Here is a 21348-nt window from a genome sequence, read left to right on the forward strand (position 1 = left end):
GCCCATCAGCCTCTTCCATGCTGCTTGTTATTTTCTATTTATCTCCCTCATCTGTGTTCTCCCTGATATCTTGGTCAGTTTGTCCTGTGTTCTCCTGTGTTAGCATCCTGTATTATTTCCAGTGTCTTCAAGCGTCTCACTGTAGTACGTTTTCTTGATTTTGTTCCTGGCTTTATGTTTCTGCTCAGCTATCGTGATCATTGGTTTGAATTTATTGTTCTTTGCTCTTGCTTTTGCATTTCTTTTGTTTTTGGGGGATTATTTCAGCTTTAGTCAATAAAGCTGGCTTTTTGTTTCCACATCCTGCCTTCATCCCATGCATTTCTGCGTTTGGGTCCTCGCCTTTTCACAAAGTGTAACATTTACTATCATAAAAGTCCAAGAAAGCTCCAAATATTAACATTTGAGAAAGAGGAACTTCAGAAATGTTGGCATTTTTGCTTTAAGAAAAGAATTTCAATTTCAATTACCAATCATATTGCCGATTAGATATATTAGTTGCCTGACTATACTAAGCTTGAGTATTGGAGCCTCTCTTAAAAGTGCAATGTGTAAGAATTGAATTCATACAGCAAACAGATAGGGGGCAGCATAACACAAGAGTAATTGCTAACTGTTGCTTAGTGTAAAAGCAAAAATTTAGTTTATTGGCAATTTAATCAAGAAATTTTTTACTTTATAAACAAAAAAAATCTCAGAGCCAATGGTACTGTCAAATGTATTGTTTTTGTCCAACCAACAGTCAAAAACCTCAAAGATATTCAACTGGATCCATCAATTGTTACACAAAAATTGACATTGCAGCTCTATATAAAACTAATTCAAACTCAAATATAGTAAATGAAGTTCAATATTGTTTGTGAAAGATCACACTTGAGGTCTTGTAAGCTATGTTTAACGTCAAGAAAAGTTCATTTCTGACCTTGGGAAGACATAACAGAACAATCTCAATAGCGATTCTGGATCTTTCACTTGTATCGGGCAATCTTCATCTGCAGATTGAGTTTTGAGAATAAGCCGGTGAACTGTCTCAAGGGTGCAAAAGCAACTGCTTTTGAGACTGTTCACACAATGTTTGATTAATAAATCTCAACACGAGCGGGGACCACAGGGGGGCAAGCGGTGCAGATTTAGCATCGTATCACCTCCACTTGAGCCCCCAGGAGGAGAGCAGCTCCCCCGTCGAGTGAGACAGAGGGCAGTGGAAGTTGCAGTGGAGACAAAGAAGACAGGAAAGCAAAAGCGAGACAGAGAAAAACGGGGGTAGGCTGAGGACAGGGGAGAGAGAGAGAGAGACACAACAGAGAGAGAGGAGAGGAGAGGAGTGGAGAGAGGAAAGTAGGAAGGTAAATTGACTTTGAGGAGGTTAAACTCTGAGTCTATGCCCAGATGAGACTGATTATGATAAGGAGGAGAAAGGAGAGAGAGGAGACACATATTTCATTAAGGAGCGAGAGGAGGGAGGTGCAGGGAGGAGTGAATGTTGCCTTCTTTTTTCCTTTTCTTTTTTCTTTTCTTTTTTTTTTTTCTTACCTGCGCTGTTAGACAAGCCAATTCGGTTAGCAGCTAATTAGCTTGTTTTGATTCACTAAGTCACCTTGACCCAAGCTTTGACCTATCGGCTACTAACCGAATAGACAAACACTGTCAAGCAGACAAACAAAAGCACACACACACACACACGGGCGTACACGGACGGGCACATGCAAAGACATAGTAAGCATAAAAATAGAGGTGCACACACACAGACACACACCCACACTCACACAAAAAGACACAAACATGCGCGCTATTGGGATTGCTGTATAAGTAGCTAGCAGACAGTTATATTGGATTTGTTTGGGGGGGGTCAGGTCCAATGAAATTAATCAAGTTCTCTTCCACAAGTACAAAAACTGTCTCACTCTCTCTCCCACTGTCTCTGTGTACATCTCCCTCTCTCTCTCTCTCTCTCTCTCTCTCTCTCTCTCTCTCTGTCTGTCAGTGTCTCAGTTTGTAAGTCTGTTGTCCTCTGCCTGTCTCATTCTCTCGCCCTTCCTCTCTCTCTCTCTCACAGACACAGACACACACACACAAGTACAAGCACGCACACACACACACACACACACCCCGACTTCCATGGTGTTGCTTACTGCCTTAATACATTTATAACGTGTAATCAGATCATGTCTTTTTGTAACCGAAATCACATTACACATTATTGTAAGTGGACAGCACACAGGTTGAATTACATTGTGAAAGACAGTTAGCAAACTAAAGGTACAATTATCTATATTTATTACACGGCTCTTCTTAATGCTGTAGAATGCTTCATTCACTTGAATGGGCATCCCCAACGTTTGGCGGTGAATTATTTTTGTATAATGGACTGCTGCTAAGCATATTTGACCGTCGTCAAGGAAAGTGGCCTTTTTGCCTCTGATTCACGTATTTTGTAGCACTCCGCGCTCTTGAATCTTTGCTCCACAAGTAGTCTGGTCACTTATCACCCCAGCATATTCGGTTGCTAAGCAATGTCAGCTGATCTGTAGCCTACTTCATATCGGAAAAAAGGTACTCCTTGGCCACTGGTATGGATGAGTTTCAAATTAACTTTAATATTTTTTGAAAATACAGTGATTTCGAGTCTTGGCAAAAGGCTGAGTTGTCGTCACCGGTCAAGAAAAGAACAAGAGAGGAAAGTAGCAAAGAGGGAGAAGCAAAACGGCATCGGTTTGGCAAAATATATTTCTCTGCTGAAAAACACTATGAACGGGAACAAATAAATTGTAAAAAGACACACTGTGTTAAGTTTTTTTTCATTTTGGCAAGTAGCCTTGTAATAAGCAGGATAATGTAGGTCGGTTCATTCTGTCGGGACTTATTTTCCCGATAATGACTGCCGTTCTATACATCATCCCTTACTTATTTTATTCTATCCCTGAGTATATCCTGAGTGCGAATCAGAGAGAACGGTGACAATTGGAGAGGTGGTGTAAAACATCCGAGTATAGAGCCAGGTGACTGTTCTTATTTTCTCAGTTGATTTGTACTGATGATGTATGTGAAATGTGCAAAAAGTGCAGTCCTGCGCAGAGCGATGATGAATCACCCTTTGTTGTTCTCATGGACCAACCTGGTGATATGTCACAAAGCCCAGAGGAGGAAATGATGAGTGAGTCATCTGACAAGGAGCCGTCAAAGGGGCCACTGCAGGAGTCTCATCCTGACCTCAAGTGAGACTCCTTCTAATTTTAGATTACGTTTATCACTTAATTGTGTCATTGAGTCAGAAATAGCAAGTGTTGCTTCAGTGCTGCTGTGTGCTGCTCAGTGTGTGTGATAGTTGGTTGATGTCCTTGTTTGCCATTTGCCTTGCCTATTGTGGGGAAACAGAAGGAAACATGGAGCAGCAGGATGGAACCTGCATAGAAATAGCGTCAGAGGATATTTGTGAATTCTACTGACAGAGAAATAAAATTTCATAAATATTTTTTTTTTTCTGTAATCACTGTAATGTGACTGCTTTTTATATATGTCTCTTAGGTCTGTGCAACATGTGGGTATGAGCATGATTGACAGGGAATGCAGCACAGAAACAAGCCTGGCTGTAACCTCATACGGAGTGGGGCTGTTCGCATTTTTGGTTGCATAGCTACCAAGACCATAAGGCTACTGAAGCTGTTTGGGCTTCAGCCGTCTTTACCTGTATCAAACCCTGCCACTGTGCAGGCCTGCCAAAATGAGCAGGCAGGCATCATTAGAGAACTGATGGAGACGGAGGTGGGCTAATCGTTTCTGGAGAAACAACACTGTGCCAAATATGGAAACAACTCTCTGATCTCTGACTTGCCAAGGTAAGGTAACGTTATTGGACACATAAATAAGTTGTGAATTTGTCTGGTTTAACACAGTACTATGACTACACTTTTTCTGTTTTCTTTTTTATTTACTGAGCTCAGCACCTGGTGTTGGGTAGAGTCTCTGAAGCGTCTGTGCAGCCAATACATTCTGAGCTATGATTTAACAGTGACAAGTTGTTTTTCCTTACAGTGAATTGAGAAATGTGGCCAGTGTGGGGTTTATATGTCCAGGGGCCCCTGGAGTCATTAATTAGCTCTGTGTGTGCGGTAAAGGTTAACTGTGTTTGGTCCTCACACCAGATGTTTGGAGATGTTCGAGCATATGCATTCCCATTGAGGGACATAGAGATGATCCGGTCAACTTTAGGGGGTAAGGAGTGACATCAACAGAGTTAGGTGATTTATGGAAGATGAGCTATTCCAGATGGAGTGGAGACAGATCAACTCCTCGTTCGCTTATTGGATAGCTGGTCCCTCACTCCACCAAAGTGACCAATTAGAAGAAGTAGGTAGGTGCGGGCAAAGGGACTCTAAAAAGGCCCGCACAGGCAGAGAATGGGAGGTGGTAACTTGTAGATTTCCGAAATCGCAGGTTCAAGAGGATTTCTGGTAGAGCAGAGGGCAAAGCTGTAGGCAGAACTTTGTCAGAATTTAGGGAACACCAGGGTGTAGCCGCACTGGTTAGGACGCAGGCTTGAGATCTGTTTCAATAAAGACTGCTCTATCATTCCACCCAGCCTTGCCTCTGCAAAATTCTTGTATCACCATACTACACACCGACACCTTTGATGAAGTCAGTGCAAAAACAACAACAGTGCAGTGTTTCTTCAGGTGTCAGCTCTGACCAGGTAAGGTAAATTTTCTTATCATAGCGAAGCTGTTGTGTCCCGCACTTTAGGTTGCCAAGTGGGTGCAGGTACGTGTTGTATCCAGAAGAAACAATCCATTTCTTTGACATCGCTGACATATTTGTAAAATTATATATCTCGATGTCTTGTCAAGGTTAGCTGTTGTTCACATGTTCCTCCATTAACATTTTGATTCTGCACTGAAAGAGGTCTCCAGGAGGCTGTGGTCACTGCCACAAAGGAGTGGGAGTTCAAAGACCTGAAGCTGGGGAGGCCAGCGATTATTAACCACCTACACTGGACTGCAGCTCTCACGCATAATGGAAATCCAGATGTGATGGAGGTGAAGCGGGAAAGGATACTTTTTTAGTCTTCCAATCTGTGCTCGTTTATGCTTAGTTTATTTTGGTTCCATCGGGCTCGGATGTAAGACAGAACGTGCTGAGAGGCACTTGTGCCGATTTGTTTTTTGTTTTTTTCACAAATGTACAACCATCTCTGTGTCTGGGTTCATTCATATGTACAACTTCTCAAATGCATAATTCACTTTCTCTACAGTCTTTTCTTAGCAGCCCAGCTAACCCGACCATAACGGCAGCTGAGAGGTTCCTCAGACCGATGATGTATTATGCAGTTCACTACCTCAGGGTTCTGCAAATATGCCATTACGCCCTATCAAGGAGAAGCCGTCATATGGTTAGCAGTGATTATGTGACTCAGTGCACCAGTCAACTATAATCTCGCTGAATGTGATCGAAACTTTTTTTCCTTCGCCTGGCATATGCATTGGCACTGATGGAGTCTCAGAGAGAGCTACCTGAGGTCACCACATGACACTTGCATTGCATTCACAATTTAGCACAGGAAATTAGTCCAACGTCCTCCTGGATCCATTACTATACTTTGTTTAACCATCACTTATTCACATTCAAATGTCTATCTACACAATACTAAGTATATCTTAATGTAGAAACCTGCTGAACAACCAGGATCAATATCTATTTATAACCTTGCTCTACCATGATTTATTTAGATTACACAATTTGTATATAGACAATCAGAAAATCAAAAGAACTCAACAGAATAGTAGCTTACTTCTGCCTAAGCACACTCACATCTGTCGGCCTGCAGAGGGTTGTGCTCCTTCCTGAAGTTCACTTGGTACAAAGGGATTCCGACAACTTGCTTCAAAGCCCAGGTGCTGTGTCAGACATGTTATTTTCTGGTCTCGGGGTGAGATTCTCCACCATGGTCCCAGAAGGCATCCACCTCAGTGCACCACATATTCTCCACAGCTGAGGCCACGGGGCGAGCGTTTCCCAGACGAACACCTATCAAACCCAAAACTTTATCAGGAAATTGTCTCGTCTGTCTCTCTCTCTCTCTCTCTCTCTCACACACACACATCATTTTGATCAATATTTCTTATTATGTTATTTATATTAAATTCAATCAAACTTGGTCGGTATACGTTATATTACGTCCCATCCACATTGTCACTTTTGAGGTGGAAGTACAACTTAAAGCTTCAGTCTGGAGTTTTGGATTTAGTCAGAAAATCTGAGTGAGCACAGCTCCCTGGTCCCTCCTTCTTGCCTGCCTTTGAGTAGGCTTGTAACCACGGTAACAGAGGATGCCACATAACCAAGATGGCACACTCAAAATAACAACAACATAAGCCCTGATTGTTCTATTTCTGACCAATACAACTAAATTACAGTGAAGAGTGCCTCATACAAATCACTGTAGATATCCCGAGTAACAAACAATATTCCTCATATTGTGGTACACGGAGTTACCAGCTAATCATTACTCAGTGCAACGCCACACTGCCTTTATGAAGCATGAGTAATGTTATTTCTCTAAACCAATTAATTAACCAATTCAGAGGGTACTGAACACAAACTAATGTTATAACTGCCCGGTCACTTGAAAGACACTTTTGCTAACCAGTAGCCATAAAGACAAAGCTCAGCACTGGAGTTAGCATACAAGCTAGCAAGCTAGATTTAGCAACAAGCTACGTAGCTCGACTGCAACATTGTACCATCGGCCATATGTGCTATTGCGAGTTTTACTGTATGAATGAAACATATCTCAAACAGGAGTCCTTACTTATCCAGCAGAAAAGCTGCTAACTCTGCTTCACTCCAGTCCTTACAAATCCTGCAGCTCCCTCACCTCTGAAATGAAGCTCCGATATTTATCCTTGTTCTTTGTTTTTACACTGCTTTTCTATGTCAGTCTTTTTACTTCTTCTCTTTGAAGTTGGCAATGGTGGGGCATTTTTCTGCTCTGTTGTCGTCTGTTCTCCGCCATTGTTTACAGTTTGGGCTTGAAAGTATCTGACCAGGTAAGAGCAGGCACTGCGCCTGTGCGGGGGAGGGGCACTGCCCAGTACCCGCTGAGTGAGGGAGGGAAGCTGATGTAGGAGAGTGACTGACACTTCTCAGACACTCACCTTGGCTCTGATTGGCTGTACTGAGCCAATAGCGGTGGATTCTTGCAAATCAAATTACAGCCACTGGGTGGAGCCACAGACAGTGGATTTTTACACAGCTGACCTGTATCTTATTTTACTATCAGATGATGACAATTTTAGCAAACAAAAAAATTGCAGCTTTAACTTACAAAACGAGTCCAGACGTCACTGATGTGCAGTGTACATTCATATATATATATATATTCACGGGGGATATATTCACAGGGGGCCCTATTTATATTCATTAACCCTGTATGGACACATTATTTTGGAAGCACATGTAGTTTCTGGGCTGTTTTCCTCAAAGGTGTCGGCGTGTAGTATGTTGATAAAAAATTCTGCGGAGGCAAGGCTGGGTGGAATGATAGAGCAATCTTTATTAAAACAGACTTGAGCCTAGCATCCGAACAGAGTGTGGCCACACCTCTGATATTCTCCAATCTAGGGCAAAGTAATGCCAAACGTTTTTGCCCTCTTGCCCTATCAGAACTCCTACGCCTTCGATCTTAGGAATTCTACCAAATGCCACCCCCCTTTCTCTGGTGTGGGGGCCTTTTTTAAAGTCTGTTCTCCATAACCGCCTACTTGTCCCAATTGGTCACTTTGGTGGGTTCAAGGTACATCTATCCAATGGGAAAGAAGAGAAGGATGGGTCTGCCTCACATCCTCTATGAAATAACTCCTGTGTGCGTTACTTAACTTTGCTGATGTCAGCTAAAGTGGACAGGATGGTCTCTCTACACTTAAATGACAATGTATACCTTGAGTCAGCTCTTAACCTCTGGTGTGGGCTCCTTCCTGTAGCTTATCTCTGATGCCCACTTCAGGGCTGATCAGGGCTCCTGGTTGTGGGGACCCTCACACTGTCACATTCCCGCAGTTGTCTAAGGAGAGCATCTGGTCCCATCTCATCCTGTCTTCCTCCTATTCACTATTGTCTTAGAGCCCAGGATGTGTAGGAAGCACACAGATACTACACACACCTTATGAACTCGACACTGCAACTCTTTCTCATAATGGCCTGGACAATAAAATGACATCACTACACTGCTCCAGTGTTAAGTTATGTGGGAGGGAGGTAGAGATCATCTATGAGTAATATAAAAACAAAACAAAAAAAAACCTCGCCGAGTATGTTTTTGACTTCTGCCTCGCAACGATTACTACTCACATTAGCCATTTTCACCTGAAGCTAACGTCTGCAGCCATAAATAATGAGGAGGAGGAGCAGTCAACTTTGCCCTCCAACTCTGCAGCAGTCAATAGATGCCTTATCTTAAAGCTGCCATGTGTAAACAATATTATTCTACAATATATATACCATATATACTAAAAAGTTTGTAATGTTTATGTATCGAAAAGATGCAGTCTTTATTTTGTAGACTGCTGTAGTCTGCTTACTGGAATTATTTCTGAATAATAACGGAATTGAAATGATGAAAAAGTGGCCAAGTGCAAGCATATAGATCACTGAGGATGGCATACACTGAGATGCATCATAATCAAATTGTGAGGCCAGTGAAGATTCACACCTCCGCTGAGTGACATGAAGAAAATATTTTGCCATGTGTTTTTGTAGATTGTTCACAACCACACCAGTTGGAAAAAGAGTTGCATCAGCTGCCATGCTCACAGCACAAAATTCTAAACTGAGAGGGAATGAATCTGACATTTATAATGCTGAAACTGACACACACACACACACTCTCATCACATCCTCGGCTCCATTTCCCCTTGTTATGACCTCTCACTTCTATTTTCTTTCTGTCTGGTTTGTCTGGTCCCTTCACAGTGTCAAACATACAGTATGAAGTGTATCGGTGCATGCTGGAAAACTGGAGGCTGGCTTGATGACTCAGAGGAACAGCATGGATGAAGATGTCAGGGTTGTTGACTACACTGTTTGTTTATAAGCTGTGGACCGATTTTTACTGCTGAAGGGAAGCAGGTCATTACGGAGCTTCACGGCAGCATTTGAAAAAAAAAAAAAACAACAACCAAAAACTAAAGTTAAGGAAGGGCAAAACACAGCGGTACTTTACAGGAAAAATGCCAAAAGATATCTGAGTCAAAGATCATCCAATGAGCAGTTCTGGCGACACCTTAAAGCTGTTCTTTAGACATACAGTAGCAATGCGTGAAAAAAAGCAGCCTCCACTTTCATTTCAACGGGACTGCTCTGACCAACACAGAGGGCTCCAGAACAATGGGTTGTCCAGAAAAAAAAAAGTTTGCTTTACTTTTTCTGCAACACAATGCAGCATTATCTGACAACACTCTACGGTAGCCAATAAAACACAAGCAAGTGTACATTCCTGGACGACTACCTTGTAATGTGAGGTCTGTATAACACTGTTCTCCAAGCAAGCGGTGCAATGAATGTTTATTTGCGTGCAATGATAACTTTGTAGGGTTGTAAAATCCTGTCTGACGGTATGATAAACCACTGCAGAGTGCTTATGATTTTTTTTTTTTAACTCAACGCACTTCCCGGATCACGTGTTGTCTTACCAGTAAATGCAACAAAAGACCTTCCGAAGTAAAACCTCTGTCGTTGTTTTAACACAGAGCTGTTTTCTCCCTGAACACCAATCAGAATCTCACAGGGAAACATGCTGAAGGTGGAAAATATGCTTAAAACTCTCAAATAAAAACTAAAATTGCACCACAACAACCTACGATCACTTTAGCCTTATATTTTGTTAGGAACCAGTTTCTTTTTTTGCACCACAGATAGGACACACATCTTGAAAGAACAATGTCACTTTCTTCATAATTTTGTCCCCTAATCTGCTCCTGGACTGGTGCAAACTTCACCATGTTCCAAGTAAGGCCTTCAGTCTAGCTAGAATTCACATTGCCAAAGACGTAGGGGAGCACAGTTGTGTCTGTATCTGAATGAAGGGTGCGTGCTGTAATTTTTGTCTCAGTTGGACCAGCAGATTGTGCTCCCGGCCTGCACTGCTGTGGTCTGTGCTGTTTTATTTAGTCGTGGCAAAAGCACCTGCTCAAAATCACCTCACAAAAATCACAGAAGTCCATTTTTATGTATGATTTATCCACTTTACAGTCGCCTCTTCAACCTGATCACACAACTAAATAAATAACCGAAAACACTTGGCTACATGGCTTTTAAAAGAGGTGAGAGGAGATGGATTAATGCCAGCCCCCAAAGTAAGACCCACAGACAAGTCATTACGCAAAACCCCACTTGGTTCCCGACTGCATCGCAGGTGGACCACGTGCCTCTGGCCTCAGAAATACCAGACATGGACACCTCGCCCTGTGTGATCCCCGCGGTCGACTGCACTTTGCACCTGTGCCGTTGCCTCCCAAAAATATCACGAAGGACCTTGACCGAACTTTCCCCCGAGCTATGTTTCATCCCTCTGTCATCATCGAGTCATCTTCATCATTCACAGTGTCTTCATCACATCATTCATCTTTATGCTGACTGCTTATCCAGGGGAGAGCAAGAGTGAAAAGAAAGGAGAGGAATGAAGTCTGTTGAAGAGCACCTGCTCGCCATGAGTTGTCGAATACTAAATGTTTAATCAAATGTGATTATTTATATTCTTTTTCTGTTTCCTATATAATCGGCTCACACATCGCTCATGACAAGATTCTTCATTTTGATTTTGGTTATGAAGCAGTTTGTTATTATCAAAATGCAGTTTTATCCATATTTGTGTGTATTTAGATGCAATTGTAAAGCCCAGATTGTCAAAGTCTATATAATGTTTGCTGCACATTCTACATTTAGCAGACGATTTTGTCCAAAGCGACTCACAGTAATTCATACATATATTCATACACTGATGGCAGTGGCTGCCATGCAAGGTGCTGACCAGCACATCAGGAGCAGTCTTGGATTCAGTATCTTGCCCAAGGACACTTTGACATGCAGACCAGGGGGACCAGCGACCTTCCGATAACAGGCTCTAACCCTGAGCTACAGCTGCCCTTTTCTAAGAATAGGAGCTTTAATGTTATAAACGTACAGTGCTAAACATCTGAATCTGGTTCCCATCTGGTTTCTTTATTAACTCTCTTTGCTTAACTAAACTGGATTAAAACTCTGAAACCAGTTGTCATATATTTCACCTCACTGATGCTTTGCTGTGCTCATGAAACAATATTCAGGAGTGGACATCTGGGCCTTCGCAGGGTGCATGGTCTCCCGTCTCAGCGTCACCTACAAACCCCTATTGTGTGGTTGCTGTGTCTGGCTGGAGAGCCAGCCTTTTGTATGGTGGACCCGTGCCCTATCCTATACATCATTCCCCGACACCTCATTGTGCTTTTTTCTGTGAGAATCATTATGACAGATTAGATAATTTGCGAAATTCAAGCGCCGTATCAGGTGACTGCAAGTGGTCAGAAATGAATTATGTGATACACGGAGGTCCTCGAATAATTAAAGCCGCAACAGAACACAAAACTGTAGCAGCACGGATATGTTCTATGATGCCGCTTATACTAAACAGGACGTTTGGTGTTGACTCGATGTCTTTGCAAATGTTCTGTCCAAACAGACTTGTTTCTTTTTCTGAAAATTTAGGGTAAGAAATACGTGGATTTGGATGCACTCAGATGAAGAACAAGATGGAACTAGACAAACATATAGCGTGATGCCTCTGTTCCTGTATCACTGCCTAATGAAACACACACGCTCACATACACACACACACACAAAACAAACAGTTGTCTGAAGCCAGGAGCTTGTAAACTGTGATTCAACTTTCAGCCTCGATGAACAAGAGAGGCCTTTCCATCTGATTTCACTCTTTCATTCTGTCAGTCTCTCAGCCTCCCATCCCTTTTTCACCCTCCACTCTTAATTTGTTTTGCTACCGAATCTCCCTCTCGCACACTCTCTTTGTCTCTCAAACACCTCTCCCACTAACCAGGGTCCATACTTTTCTCCCTCACTTGCTTTCAATTAGTCCTCTTGTCCATTTCTTATCACCTGCCCCTTAATTCCTCCATCCTTTCAATTCTTGCTTCCTTTTTTAATTTTGCCCATTTGATTTTTTTTCCCTGTGTTTGCTGGCACAACTCCTCTCTCTCTCTCTCTCATTATCGCTCCTCCTCCTCCTCCTCCTCATCTGCCAGTCTATCTCCGTACCTTCCTCACTCTGTTTTTCATCCCTCCCTGCTTCCGTCCAACTCCCCGTCTGGATTTACAATTCACACATCAGTCTTCTGTCATCCAACCATCCATTTCTCCATTCCCTCCTTTTGTTAATTCTCTGCTGAATACGTTTGGTTTTCTAAAACAAAGAGAACCCTGAGTGGAATTTAAAAAAAAAAAATTGGATTTTTTTAAATCCAATATCGCTGCCGGGCAGCACAGCGGCTCGACGGTTATATCAGGCACCTCACTGCAAGAGGGCCCAGGGACCTCGTTCTTTGCATGTTCACTGCATGAGTCTAAGCATATGCAGATACAGTGGCTGAACTATAAACTCTACACTGTGTGAATGTGGTTGTCTGAACATATCTCCTGCCTATTTTCCCAACGCATGTTTGCATTAGTGTGTGCCCTCTTTGACATTGCATTGTATTTGATATTGCTTCATTGGCTAGTTGCCCAGGTGACAGGCCTGTGGTTACACGCATTACTTCAAATCAGGCAAATGTATTTCAGCTGGATTTTCAATACATACAATCAAAACGGAGCATGAAGAAAATATTGAAAGGTGTTTAAATATGCTATCACCCTCATTTATATAGACAGAGGTGGACAAAAACATGAACATGTTTTAGGATAAAGTTTTCCATTAATAATGCACCACTGACAAAAGCAACATTAGCCATAGTGATAAATCTACACCTGTCTGACAGTACATTCAGTAACATTCAAAGCTTTATAAAGATAGGAACTTACAGAGATGTTTTAGTGTATTGTGTTTGACTATAGATGTGTACCTGTACAGGTCTGCTTTCAGTCACTATAGTCCAAACTAAACATGCAGAAGCAGCATTCAGTTATAATGCACCACATACCTGGAACAAACTCCCTGAAAACTTTTCTATCTAAGCCTATTTCACTATTTCTTAACTTATTTAAATGTTTTGTTTCCTAATGTCTTCCTACTTGTTTTTAAAACGTATCTTGCCTCCAATTTTTAATTTTCTTTTAACATAATTTTGTGCCCCTGCAAAGCACATTGAGTTGCCTTACAGCCAGCCACACCAAACAGTTAACATTACACAATTTGACAGTTTTTTTTTCACTTTAAGCCCTGCATTTTCAGGATGCACACATTTAAGCAGTGTAGGGTTCTGTATAATTTTCTGTTGTATTAATCGTTTCTTACTTTGTCTTGAGTTACCATGGTTGGTGCAGGCCTCTTCCTGGTGGAACAAAAGGCGGGGCTAAAGGAGAGGACTGCTCTTAATTCTTGGGCCAAGCTCGTCAGGCTGGACCACTTCCTGCTGTGCCATGGGGGGGATTTGGGTTTAGTTAGCTTGCTTTGTATTTAGTTATAGTTGGCATTTTGTTTTCCCCTTGTGTATTATTTGGTTTGGCCAAGCCACTATATATGTGCTCCCTAATGTCATTTTGTCAGGTCTGTTCTGTTCAGTTAACATCTCAGTTCTTTATATATTGAGTATACTTATCTTTTGTTGACCTCTTTTATAGGCTTCGTTAATAAGTTTGCCTTGTTTTTTTTTTATAAAAGATTTCATTTAAGCCTATTTCTTAGTAATGAGAGCGAGATGAAGCTTCATGAATCACTGAAGCTTTCCATCCAGTTGGTTCAGTCATGGGCCAAAGCTTCATGGCACTTCATTTTGCTCTACAGTGCCATCAAGAGGACAATAAATGTAAATCAGGCAGGATGATTATAATGACAATATGGCTTTGGTGTGTGAGGCTTTGAATTGAACTGGGCTTCAGTAATAATAAAGATAATAAATACTCATTAATATAGTGTCTGGTAGTGTCTCGTTTTCGTTGCCCCTCATATTTCGAATCGCACACGAAAACCGCAAACCTGAATCAGTCACGTGCTCATGAGGCTTCGAGCGTCACCACATGCGTCATCGACACAAACCTCGGTACGCGCTTCACAAAAATCTTCCCAGACTACTTGACAAACGCTTCGAAGCCTCGACACGGGGGGCACATCATCACCATTTTTTGAATTGATATTCCTGTCTCCTCATTTCCTTACCTTATTCATTTTTTTATATTGGACCCAAAAACTCTCCTGTCATTACAGAATCCAGTTGAGTACCAGCAGTTCTGATCGCTCCATGTGAGGGTTGACATGATACCACCTGAATATTGACACAGTCTGCCTCATAGTTAATTCTCCCATGCCTTCCTTGAATATGATATTCTTATGCTGCAGTCATGGACTTTAAGCAGCACAGCCATTTTGGGATTTGGGCCGTCTGCCCTTAGCTCAAAGAATACTACTCAAAGGTTGGAGGCTTTACAAGTTAGCCTTGCAGCTCTGATCTGTTGATGTGCTGTTGGCTTTATAGCGCAGCGCCATTCAGTTCATATAAAATCACAAGAGCAACACAAAATGTTGAAAATGACTGTTGCTCGTAAAGTATTATCAGCAGCATGGGCAGGAGTTAAATCTGTAAAACTATAATCTGAACAGCACAGAAAGACGTCAAGACTGCTGTCCTATGTTAGCGCACCTGTCAAGTTGCAATTTCCATCCATGTCTGTCCGATACAACCTATATGCTGAACACTTTAAATTAAATTACATTAGTATAAAGTTTAGTGCAATTGATATGTGGAGCTGCAGTGAATCATTTCCGTCTTCCGTTCCCTCCAGGTGTCTCCTGAGATATCACCAGTGGTACATGAGGTTGCAGCAATCTTAACCTTTGACCACGGAAAATGTAATCAGTTCATCCTTCAGTCCGAGAGGAAATTTGGGGGCGCATTTGAAGACATTCCTTCAAGGCATCACCGGAAATATCACATCGACAAGAACGGGACGGACAGACGGACAACACAACCCGAAGAAGGTTATCACCGGCAAGGAGGCATTTAAATAAATAAATCGTAGAGTCACTGCCTGGCAGACTTTTACGTGACTTCAGCAGGTAACTGCTGCAGTGACAAAAGTCAGAGTTACAAGGTTTGCTTATGAAGAGAGAAAGGCAAAAAAAAACATTGTATTTTTATGACTTCAAAGAAAGTATGAAAAGTTTGTGGAGTGACAGAGAATGAGAGCCAGCGGGCAACATCAGACTTTGTGTGCAACATGTCAGGGCTGAAACAATTCGCAGACAGTTCAATGAAAAGCGACAAGTGGAAATTCTTCTCTCTGGTAATTATTCAGTATAATGTCACTTGAAATCCAGATGTATTGACCTCTGTGAGCGCCGACTCTCTGCGGGGATCGGAATACATTTGGCGATGGTTACACAACACTTTATGAATGCGAGAGTTACGGCTTTGTGGGAGTTATCTGACAATTCATCATCAAGGTGAAATAACTCATTCCTCCACAGCCGGCGCGAACCCATCTCCTATTATTTTAATATAGACATGGTTTGTTGAAAATGTTTCATTACGTGATGGAATTTCATTTTTCACAGAGAAAGTAAATCCTCTGACACCGGCTGTGACTAACTTGATCTGAATTTGACATCAAAAGTAATTAAACCTTTGTGGGGGGGGGAAGGTTTCTTTTCTGTGTCGACAAAATGCGCACACCTCCTTGAATTGAGTAAGAAATCAATTTACCCAAGGCCTTTGCTACGCTCATTCGTGTCAAAAGATGGACGCAAGATTGACGAGAGCACGGCGTAGCAACATAAATATCCTATTTGTGTGAATCACGGGTGCAATGATATCATTCATCAAAGGTCCTCAAAGGCAACATACAAATTAATTTCAATGAATGCCGGAAACTAGAAAACCTCATTTCGAACTCAAAAGACAGAAAGAGAGAAGACACAGAGAGGTGAGCGAACAAGATAACAAAGCACAACAAAGGAGCCGCCGCCATCTGGCTCGTTGTTCTTCATTACAGCTGTTACACACACCGCCTGAGCACACCCTCACCTGCAGCATCTCTCTCTCGCTCTCTCCCTGCAGGACGCCAACAGTATTTTAATGTGATTCTGTCCCGAGGTGAGCAGAAAGTGAAATATGTCACTTTGGGATTTGATAGAATTGCAAATGACTGTCGGAGGGGACAGAAGAAAGACACGGGGCCACGTTCAGAACTTGTTCACGACTTGATCAGTTGAGTTCACCAACTGTGAAATTGGCAGGCGGGCCTTTGTTACAATATGGTGCGGTTCACGCCCTCTGTTCTCGCTGGACAGTTCACGCCTTCATGCCGCTGTAAAATACCTGACAAACGCACACCTGTGATACAGTATATTAACAAGAGATACACCAAGTGCTTCATGCGCCTCTCTGGAAGCATCGTCACTTCAGTCATTGCTGATTGAAGTTCTGGGTTTGGAGCTGTTGAGGAAGAAATCTGAAGAAATGTATGTTACATTACAGGTGACTATGTTTTTCTTAATAAGTGTAATATCTAGGTGTGTCTTGGATTCCAAATTAAAATTTGAGGCACATACCAAGACCAGCAATAATAATCTGAAATGTGTTTGACTTGTAAGATCTTGTTACCAAAAAAGGCTACCCAACTATATATATGAAAAGATTTAAATCACATTTACAGTTAACTTAAGGCGAGCTTTATTTAATGATAGCAGAAATCCAAATCCAATCCAATCCAAAATCGCACAGAGGGAGGAACTAAAATGTGACACGTGGCACATGAGGGCACCGTTTCAAAATAAAACAGGAAATAACAACAAAAACCAGAAGCGTGACATAATACTAATTTGTAATACCTCACCATCAGCAAGAAAAAGATTATCTGATCTCAAAGCTTTCAATATTAGGGCAAAACTATGGTTTAAACAAACAAATCAAAATGCATTTTTGTTTTATCTTAGTCACTCTTTTTAGTCATTGTTCTTATTTGTTGGTTTTAGTCATAGCTGTTACATTGCTGTCTGTAGTGGCTGCTTGTCTGTTTGTTTTATTGTAAGTTAATGTCTCTAGTGTCCATTGTTCATACTTATTTCTATCTTAGTGATGTGTCATGTGTTTTATTTCCTAAAAGCCAAACCACGGAAAGTGGCAGCCTGGCTAGAAGCCCTATATATTTTGCATCAATTGCATTTTAATTAGATGTAACAGTGCCTACATGTATTGTTCCTGTCAAATAAACTAATAAATAAATGAATGAATAATGAGATTTTTTTTTTTTATAGAAATTAAGTCAAAATACTTGGTAAGATTTTGATTTGCAGTGAAGAAAGATCTGACTTCCCTGCTGAAAGTGCATGATTGAATAACATATAATTGTTTGCTGACTTACAGTGGTTAATTAAACACATGCCTTGTTCCCAAATGCACAGGCGATACGGTTTACTGTAAAGTGAAAAGTTGCCTCGTGCTGAGAGAAGAGAAGAGAAGAGAAGAGAAGAGAAGAGAAGAGAAGAGAAGAGAAGAGAAGCTCTGCAGCTTGATTACAATAATAACGGCCAACATAACTGATACATTTGCATACTGACACACACACAGTTACTGTTGTGTTCTACGAAACACCATGGGGGGCATAATTGTTAAATCTGTTTCAACAGTAAAGAACAAAGTGAATCTCAGTGTCATGCAGTACTAATGTTATCCATCCTTCCAGTGAGGACGGATGCAGTTTCCATCATTTCTTTTATATCAATTTACCTGTATTTCGATACATCCCCTGGCTTTGCTGATGCAATTGTACTGACCTTTATTTCATTCAACTTCAACTGGGATCCCTTTTCATTAGGCACTTCCCCTATGACCGATAATGATGAAAACTGCAGGGTTGGGGGCCCCTGAAGCGAGGCATGCCAGAAGGGGTTTCCACTGTTTCCTCTCATTACACCACACAGATGGATTTAATCCATAAAATAAGTTGTACCATTGTGGAATCCTTTAAATCCATGTCCATGAGTTATCAAAACAGTTGCTAAAATTGTCTGTGTTTGTCTCTGTTAAACAGTCAGATAATCTTTTCTGAAAAAAAAATTCAGTCTGACTGAGAAAGATAACAGCACTTTAATTTGTGAACCATCAGCCACCGTGACTGGAGAATAAAAAGGTCAGCGTCCTGCTCTGGTTAAGAACCTATTTTGTGATTAACGCATGATTTATGGTCCCTCAGAGAATCAGACACCTCTTTTCTCTCCTGCCTGTGAAATCATATCATAGAAGGCTGAAATACTGTCTAGTGTGCCACTGAGTGGAGAAATTCAATCATGTGTACTTTGGGCTTTGGTCAAGGTGAATTATAGAACCACAGCGCTGGCTTTTTCAGACCAATGGTTCCAAAGGTTCTTCAGTTCAAGACAACATTTGTACATTTACTTTCAGCATACTGTCTGGCAACCTAAGAACACGGAAATCCATTTCCCATACATTGACCATACTTGGGCATGCCGGCCAAGGTATATTTGGTGCGCCATTTTAGTATTTGTGACTTTAGTCAACTAGTCAACAATCTCCCCTCGATCTACCCGCCCAGTTTTACTGCCGTTTGCAGAGAGTGAGAGCTGTTCTTCACTGTGCCTCTCCTATAGACACACAGATTGTGATATTTGATGTAGCTCTATTTATGCCGTTATAACGCAAGGTATTGCGAGGAGAGAGAAACCTAAACCCCACAGCCACAGGTACCCGCTATGCATACATAGACCAGAAAAGCAGAACTCCAAATGCGATCTACATCTGAGCAATACATCAGACCCTTAAATTACATCCTACATTTATCAACTTGATCATATCTGTTTTTTGTTGGCCCTGTTTCAGGCTAGGATCAATGCTGAGTTCACATTCAGCACCACTGTTTCATTGGGTTGCATTGTTTTTCCAAATGTGTTTCCAATATTTTGTCCAATAACAAGTTACACACAGGGGTACACCAAATGTGAGAACAGCCTATCTTTTACAAAACAGTCACAAAAACCGAACAAAGTTGGATCAATACCAAACACGACTGAGCCGGTCTGAGTCACTACAGAACTCAACATGATAGAAATGGAAATTTTTTTCACTGCAGGAATGTTGTTGTTTTGTGATACATACATGATATTTTCAGCGCATCACGTGCGTACCCAAAGACCCGTCTCGTGGACCAGGTTGGGAGGTCTTGTGCTGATCCTTGTAAAAATATCACTTCTCATTTGCTGTAATCTCGTTGCGTGTAATTTTTTACTCCCGAGCCTGCAACCTATATCAAATAAACCGCACAGAAAATAGCATTCTGTAATGAAGATTTCACAGCGCATTTTACATTGCTAATCTAGTATTAGGATTCTGCCAATTATATTATGCCACTTCGTCAACCAATTTCTCTCCTATATTTTGGGATTTGTATGCGTGTCAAGTAACAAGTGTCATGTTAAGTCAACTAAAGCCAATGCCAGATGAAAGGCATTCCTTTTTTTTAAAAGCAGACCGTCCTGATCCACATTTTCAGCTCACAAAACATACAGCCACATCTGCAGAGGGCAGCTCTGAAACACTTTGATGAATTTGATGTCTCACCCTAACAGCACTCTTCCCTTTTTAGCTCCCATTGACAAAGGCTGCTTCGGTCCTATAGAAGTCTATATATAGGCGCTCTGCAATTGTTTGGCCAGACATCAAACTGCACATTGTTCCGTTTTCAGTGGCAGACTGTCATTAAATGTGACACCTGTGTACATCGACTGAAAGGTCAGAGGAAATTGGATTTAAACATTTCCAGCTATTTTTGTTCAACCCACGTGTAGAGGGACACGAATGTGACATTGCAATTAGTAGCACAAGCTTCTAAGAATCGTTCTGTGAGACTTCCCTTTAAATTAGTAACAAGGGTGGCCAGTGAATGAACAGCATGAGTGAGCGCGTGCGTGCGTGTGTGTGTGTGTGTGTGTGTGTGTGTTGGACTGGACGGAGCCTTACCTCAATTGATTCTGACCTAAATATATTCTTTCAGCACAATCAGAGCAGATCACTGCCCTCGGGCCTGTATGGAGCTCTTGCTGTGCATTATTTCCATAAACTCAATTTGTTTCTTTATTTTTCCTTAATGTCCGTGATCAGCAATATTTCCTTTCACATTCATCCTGCTCAGTAGCATTACAATCTTCTCTGGCCTCCGAAATGCAACTGCTGAAACTGCCAAAAGCTTTTCTCCAGTACACATCAACAATAGTTCCGCAGCTTTCATTTCCGACGGCTCGGAGGCAGAAAGTAGAGTTCAAAACAAGCTCACAGCAACAAGCCCTGGCGTGTCCATCTATCAAGTTCTTGCGGACAGCGTACAAGAGATATTCTTTACATTTCAAACTAGGGCTGCAACAGTTAGATACAGCTCACAAAATATTGGCTTCATGGCAGCATGGTATGTGCGGTTACGTGATTATTGCTATAAGTTATAATAACCCATAGAGGAAAAAAAAAACAGAAGGTTTTTTTTGTTGAACAGATCCTTAATAATTATAATCTATGATCTATTATAATATAACAAAATAATACAACTTGACAGGCATAAAAACGGATGTAGACTCCAAGTAGACCATTCAATGTAGAATTCAATACTGTATACTTATCTAAAGTAGCATTATAGCCTTGCCCACAGTCTTATATATGTGGGCTCAACTATACACAGCAGACACAATGAGCTGAAAGTGGCTTGCAGCTATATACAGCGGCAGAATGGGCTGTGACATTGGCAGCAAAGATTACTCAGAACCACTTGATTCACAGTTACAATTCATATTTAAAGTTAATCAAACATAACATCTTCATCATCAAAATAATAACCTCCATCCATTCCCAGCCAACCTTGGGAGTTTCACTTCAACATGTGATTAACTACTCTACTCCTCCCTTGCCATTTTACAGTCTCTGGCCAGCCAATAAATATTGAGAGTCACAAGAGCCTCTCCACGTGTGTCTACAGCAGGTAGCTATTCTCAACACACAGTCCATATGGCTACTAATTATAGTTTGGCATTGAATTAAAATCTGAGCCAGTGATGGGAACCTCTCTGCTGACCTTTCCGCAGATCTGAGAGGCATCAGCTGTGAATAGCGGTAACAATGCCCTCTGTGACATTACCATTGTGATGTGAAC

General features: G+C 41.5%; 1 long non-coding RNA gene across 3 annotated transcripts in view; it reads right to left on the minus strand.

The window, feature by feature from the left end:
• LOC119017739 overlaps nt 1-13561 on the minus strand; it is a 28676-nt gene extending 15115 nt beyond the window's left edge. The window contains exons 1-2 of one of the 3 annotated variants that reach the window (XR_005074539.1): nt 13496-13561; nt 5806-6021 (exon numbers count right to left, since the gene is read on the minus strand). This is a non-coding gene — a long non-coding RNA (uncharacterized LOC119017739). Of the gene's footprint in view, nt 1-5805; nt 6022-6161; nt 6298-6871; nt 7027-13495 lie in introns of those variants that run through there. The other 2 variants (XR_005074540.1, XR_005074541.1) reach the window with 2 other exon arrangements.
• Between the last annotated feature and the right edge of the window lie 7787 nt (nt 13562-21348).

This window comes from Acanthopagrus latus, chromosome 4, assembly GCF_904848185.1.
Source record: "Acanthopagrus latus isolate v.2019 chromosome 4, fAcaLat1.1, whole genome shotgun sequence".
NCBI lineage: Eukaryota > Metazoa > Chordata > Actinopteri > Spariformes > Sparidae > Acanthopagrus > Acanthopagrus latus.